This window comes from Bison bison, unplaced genomic scaffold (genome assembly GCF_000754665.1).
Source record: "Bison bison bison isolate TAMUID 2011002044 unplaced genomic scaffold, Bison_UMD1.0 scf7180017864298, whole genome shotgun sequence".
Lineage (NCBI taxonomy): Eukaryota > Metazoa > Chordata > Mammalia > Artiodactyla > Bovidae > Bison > Bison bison.
Genome location: NW_011494870.1, coordinates 1,190,752 through 1,197,559, shown reverse-complemented (window position 1 = coordinate 1,197,559; position 6,808 = coordinate 1,190,752).

Sequence of the window (6,808 nt, the reverse complement as noted above, 5' to 3'; positions counted from 1 at the left end):
AAGAAAAGGCAGAGAAACCAGAGATCAAATTGCCAACATCCACTGGATCGTGGAAAAAGCAAGAGAGTTCCAGCAAAACATCTATTTCTGCTTTATTGATTATGCCAAAGCCTTTGACTGTGTGAACCACAATAAACTGTGGAAAATTCTGAAGGAGATGGGAATACCAGACCACCTGACCTGCCTCTTAAGAAACCTGTATGCAGGTCGGGAAGCAACAGTTAGAACTGGACATGGAACAACAGACTGGTTCCAAATAGGAAAAGGAGTACGTCAAGGCTGTATATTGTCACCCTGCTTATTGAACTTATATGCAGAGTACATCATGAGAAACGCTGGGCTGGAAGAAGCACAAGCTGGAATCAAAATTGCTGGGAGAAATATCAATAACCTCAGATATGCAGATGACACCACCCTTATGGCAGAAAGTGAAGAGGAACTAAAAAGCCTCTTGATGAAGGTGAAAGAGGAGAGTGAAAAAGTTGGCTTAAAACTCAACATTCAAAAAAAAAAAAACTCAACATTCAGAAAATGAAAATCATGGCATCTGGTCCCATCACTTCATGCAAAATAGATGTGGAAACAGTGTCAGACTTTATTTTTTGGGGCTCCAAAATCACTGAAGATGGTGACTGCAGCCATGAAATTAAAAGACGCTTACTCCTTGGAAGGAAAGTTAGGACCAACCTAGACAGCATATTGAAAAGCAGAGACATTACTTTGCCAACAAAGGTTCATCTAGTCAAGGCTATGGTTTTTCCAGTGGTCATGTATGGATGTGAGAGTTGGACTGTGAAGAAGGCTGAGCATCGAAGAATTGATGCTTTTGAACTGTGGTGTTGGAGAAGACTCTTGAGAGTCCCTTGGACTGCAAGGAGATCCAACCAGTCCATTCTGAAGGAAATCAGTCCTGGGATTTCTTTGGAAGGAATGATGCTAAAGCTGAAACTCCAGTACTTTGGCTACCTCATGCGAAGAGTTGACTCATTGGAAAAGACTCTGATGCTGGGAGGGATTGGGGGCAGGAGGAGAAGGGGACGACAGAGGGTGAGATGGCTGGATGGCATCACTGACTCGATGGACGTGAGTCTGAGTGAACTCCAGGAGTTGGTGATGGACTGGGAGGCCTGGCGTGCTGCAATTCATGGGGTCGCAGAGTCAGACACGACTGAGCGACTGAGCTGAACTGAACTGAACACAAGAATGCACCTCAGAGTGGCCCCAAATTAAGATCTTTGAGATAGATCAGCTGAAGCCACATAGAGGAGAATGTAAGGAGGTAGGTTAACCTGGCTTGGATGGGGAGGGGACAGGTCAGAAATCAGACCCTGGTGGTTTCTTCCTCTAATACAACGGGCAATGCCAATGCCAAATCCCTCCACAGCCCTGATTATGTATTTCTCATCAGCTTAATGAGCTCAGCACCCTCCTTTTGGCTAATCCCTGCATCTCTTATCCCAGCACTTTTTTTTTTTAATTGAAGGATAATTGCTTTCCAGAATTTTGCTGTTTTCTGTCAAACCTCAACATGAATCAGCCATAGGTATACATAGATCCCCTCCCTTTTAAACCTCCCTCCCATCTCCCTCCCCATCCCACCCCTCTATGTTGATACAGAGCCCCTGTTTGAGTTTCCTGAACCATACAGCAAATTCCCATTGGCTATCTATTTTACATATGATAATATAAGTTTCCATGTTACTCTTTCCATACATCTCACACTCTCCTCCCCTCTCCCCATGTCCATAAGTCTATTCTCTATGTTTGTTTCTCCATTGTTTCCCTGTAAATAAATTCTTCAGTACCATTTTTCTAGATTCCATATATATGCATTAAAATATGATATTTATCTTTCTCTTTCTGACTTACTTCACTTTGTATAATAGGTTCTAGGTTCATCCACCTCATTAGAACTGACTCAAATGAGTTCCTTTTTATGGCTGAGTAATATTCCATGGTGCATATGTACCACAACTTCTTTATCCATTCATCTGTCAATGGACATCTAGGTTGCTTCTATGTTCTAGCTATTGTAAATAGTGCTGCAATGAACAATGGGATACATGTGTCTCTTTCAATTTTGGTTTCCTCAGGGTATATGCCTAGGAGTGGGATTGCTGGGTCACATGGTGCTTTTATTCCTAGTTTTTTAAGGAATCTCCATACCGTCTTCCATAGTGTCAGCCCAGCACTTCTTGATGTTAGCATGTGTCCAAACCCTCTGTAGAATCACTCAAAATTCCCATCCTCAGAACACTGGGGACTAGGGGACCAATCATTTTCATTTTTAAGAGGCTTAATGTATGAGTCCAGTGCGGAGAAGGCAATGGCACCCCACTCCAGTACTCTTGCCTGGAAAATCCCATGGATGGAGGAGCCTGGTAGGCTGCAGTCCATGGGGTCGCTAAGAGTCGGCTAAGACTGAGCAACTTGCCTTTCACTTTTCACTTTCATGCATTGGAGAAGGAAATGGCAACCAACTCCAGTGTTCTTGCCTGGAGAATCCCAGGGATGGTGGAGCCTGGTGGGCTGCCGTCTATGGGGTCACACAGAGTCGGACACGACTGAAGCGACTTAGCAGCAGCAGCAGCAACACTGCTGTGGTTCATCTCACATACAGGAAAACAAGTGACAACAGATGTTAGACAACTTGTCCCTGGCCACACAGCTAATGTTTGCCAGAGACAGAGCTGGCCTTGACTCTACATCCTGGCCTCAACTCTAGTCTCTAGTCTCCTCTTGATCTCCTGCTTGCAGGAATGAACCTCTGACAGTGTCCATGATCAATGCCTTTGCCTGACTCTTAAGGTCCTTCTTAATGTGGCACCCTGCAACTCAAGTCTCTCCAGCCATGCTCCTCCCACTTCCCTGGGTACCCTCTACTTCAGGTGAGCATCCCTCTCCTTGTTTTGTGCCCCTCAAGTGTCATTACCTTCACATACAAAATCCTCTATTCCCTACCCCATCACTTTTCCCACCCACTGTTCAACTTTCTACTCAATCCCCACTTTTCCCTCCATGCCTCCTATGACTATTCCACTTGCACCCACCTTCGTTTTCTCTTCTCCTATCACATATTAGCTACAGGGTGGCCACTAACTATACATTCTTAGTGTCTGTCAAGGTTAATTTTCTGTGTCAATTTCACTGGGCCACAGGATACTCCAATAGCTGGTTAAACATTATTTCTGGGTGTGTCTACACTATTTCCGAGTGTTTCTCTGACGATGTGTCCAGAAGAGATCAATGTTTGAATTGGTAAGCTGAGTAAGAAGGCAGCCCTCCCCATGGTGGGTAGCCATCATCTAGTCAGATGAAGGCCTGAACGGATGCAAACTCAGGGGATGGCTGGATTTATTCTTTGCTTGAATGCACGAGCTGGAACATTGATCTTCTGTCCTCAGTGCCAGAGGTCTTCAGAGCCCTCAGGTTGAGACTGAAAACTATACCATTGGGTCCCTGGCTCTTATGTAGTCAAACTATACCACTGCTCTTTCTGGGTCTCCAGCTTGCAGACAGCAGACAGTAAGACATCTCAGCTTCCATAACACTGAGCCAATTCCTATAGTAAATCCCTTTCTAGATATGTGTGTGTATGTTCTTGTTCAGTCGCTCAGTCATGTCCAACTCTTTGCAACCCCATGGACTATAGCTTGCTAGACTTACCTGTCCTTCACCAGCTCCCAGAACTTGCTCAAATTCATATCTGTTGAGTTGGTGGTGCCATCCAACCATCTCATCCAACCTGTCTCCTCCTGCCTCCTATCTTTCCTAGCATCAGGGTCTTTTCCAGTGAATCAGCTCTTCACATCAGGTGGCCAGAGTATTGGAGCTTAAGCTTCAGCATCAGTCCTTCCAATGAATATTCAAGACTGATTTCCTTTAAGATTGACTGGTTTGATCTCCTTGCATGTGTATATTCTAGATAGATATATATAAATGCACACATATGTAAGTGTATATAGATATAGAAACATATACGTGTATATATATATATATACACACACACATCCATAAAGATATATAGATATCTCTGGTTATCAGAGCTATCAGAAAGATATGTATGAAAGATATATAGATATCTCTGTTTCTCGGAGAGCCCTAATACAGTGTCTTTTGTTTCTTTTTGTATTATTTATATTGTTTATTTTAATATTTTTCCCCAACTAGACTGAGTTTCCCAAAGTCAGGACCAATCCTTTACGTTCTTTCAGTATCTCTCACAGCACCTAACATAATATTTAACAAATAGGAAGAAACCAACAATTATTTCCTGATTACTTATTATTATTCTGTCCTCATTACATTGTCAACTGATATATGCTTGCCCTGTGTCGAAGATGTAATCTCTTCAAATGAAGATTCCCCAAAAGCCGTGGGGAACATAGGTCAAGGTTTATCGAGTACTGACCTTAGGATATATTTTTTATCCATCAGAATTATTTTTTAATTGACCATTATTTCAAAATTAGAACATGTCACATAAAATCTGAACTCCAAACTTCTCTTGGAAAACCTTAAAATCCAGGGATTCTGTGCTCACATTCCTGCAGGCCAGATACTGCCTTGGGATAAATAAAACCAGCTGCCTTCTTCAGATGGGTTTTGTGTGGTCCAATCTGCTATATCACCACCCCTCTTGTGGTGTTCCCAACATTTCAACTGAGTGTCAGAGGTCATTTCTTGTCACATGCTGTGCTGTACTCAGCCGTGACCAACTCTTTATGACCCCATGGACTACTGCCTACCAGCCTCCTCTGTCCATGGGATTTTTCCAGGCCAAGAATACTGGAATGGGTTGCCATTTCCTCCTCCAGGGAATCTTCCCAGCCTAGGGATCAAACCCGTATCTCCTGCATTGTCATGCAGATTTTTTACCACTGAGCCACCAGAGAAGCCCACCCATTTATTGTCATACTAGACTGCTATTTTACAACTAATAGAGAAATGGCTGCTGGGTCTATCAATCTATCACAGGAGACAGATTAAAAGATAGACTACAAAGGCTACTTGTTTCAAAAAACTAAATAGAGAATATAAGCCTTTAAAAAGGCAATGCATACATTGGTATGTTGAGCATGCAAACAAATCACATCAGTGTCTTTTCTTATATCCCATCCTCCTCAATCACTTATATTGGGTCTCAAAGGCAATCACATTTGTGACTCCTGATTCAGGTCCTAAGTAAGTATATGAACTAATGGTAGTATATCAGTCAGGTAGGCTAAATTATGTTGCAATAAGGAAAAGCCCAGTAACAACAAATATTATTTCTTATTCATTCTACATGTCCAGTAATAGTGGACTCTGCTCCAGGTTTCTTAGATCTGGCTAACAGAACAACTACCATCTCAAATATACCAGTTACAATACAAGCAGAACAAGGACTCTATAAAGAGGTGATCTCCCATTGGCAACTGAATGTTTCAGTGTGAAAATGCCACATATCACTTCTACTCACAACTCATAAACCAAAATTAATCATATGACCCCAATCCAACCACAAGTAAACACAAGCCCACCTTGTGCCTGAAGACAAAGAACTACAAGTAATGAATAACATTGATGACCACCCTCATGAGGCCAGCGACACTTGACCTTGAGAATGCTAAGCCTGCCCTTGGAGCATGAAGAGCAGCCAGTGATGGTTACTTTCCTGATGTGCTCCCTGGATCTTCAGCTGGATGGATAAGGTATAGGAGAGCTTCTATTCACAGCCATTGCACAAGGAAGAGTTCTACTTTGTTGAGTTCATTTGAGAATTGCTAGAGAAGTATAACAGAGAAGGCAATGGCACCCCACTCCAGTACTCTTGCCTGGAAATCCCATGGATGGAAGAGCCTGGTGGGCTGCAGTCCATGGGGTTGCTAAGAGTTGGACACGATTGAGCGACTTCACTTTCACTTTTCACTTTCATGCATTGGAGAAGGAAATGGCAACCCACTCCAGTGTTCTTGCCTGGAGAATCCCAGGGACGGTGGAGCCTGGTGGGCGGCCGCCTATGGGGTCACACAGAGTCAGACACGACTGAAGTGACTTAGCAGCAGCAGCAGAGAAGTATAAGAGAACTGAACAGTTCTTTAAAATTGTGGCTAATCCTGAGTGCCTGAACACCTAAGCCACTGACAGCACATCAGTAAGAACGATGCTTTGGCCTCTAGTTTAAGTCACCCTATTATGCCTGGAGCAATGGCAAGGCTACCAAGCCACAGGGGTAAGAACTGTACCAAGAGGGATGGAATTTGTTCAGAAGGGAAACAAAATGAGAAGAGGAGCACATGCTCATTGTGCAAAACCATGTCTAATTCAACATTTTGTGTGACACCTTGCATATTATCGCTTTAAATTGTTGAACTTTAATAATATCCTTGAACCTGATTCTTCAACAGGCACATCATAAAAGCCATCTTCAAAAGTGATGCTAGAAAAATTACACTTACGGCTTAGTGTTATTTCCAACAAGTATTGAACACTACTTGTAATGTGTAAAAAGTACCCATTTAATTTGCCTTTTCAATATCACAGTGAAAAAAATAAAAGAATAAGAATGCATTTTTGAAGCCTGTAATAAGGCCTGACCATTCAGAGTATCTATGTAGCATCTCTGCATCCACCTCCAGAAACCAGCAAACTCTCTGGAACACACTCAGCACGACTTGACTTGAGTCCTCTTTATTCACAGCATTGAAAATATCCACACACTCTTCTTATTACACGCACTGACAATTCTCCCAAAGTCTCCTTGTGTGGGACAGAAAACACTTTAATCAGAACTCAATATATCATAGAGAATAATGAAGGCTTTAAA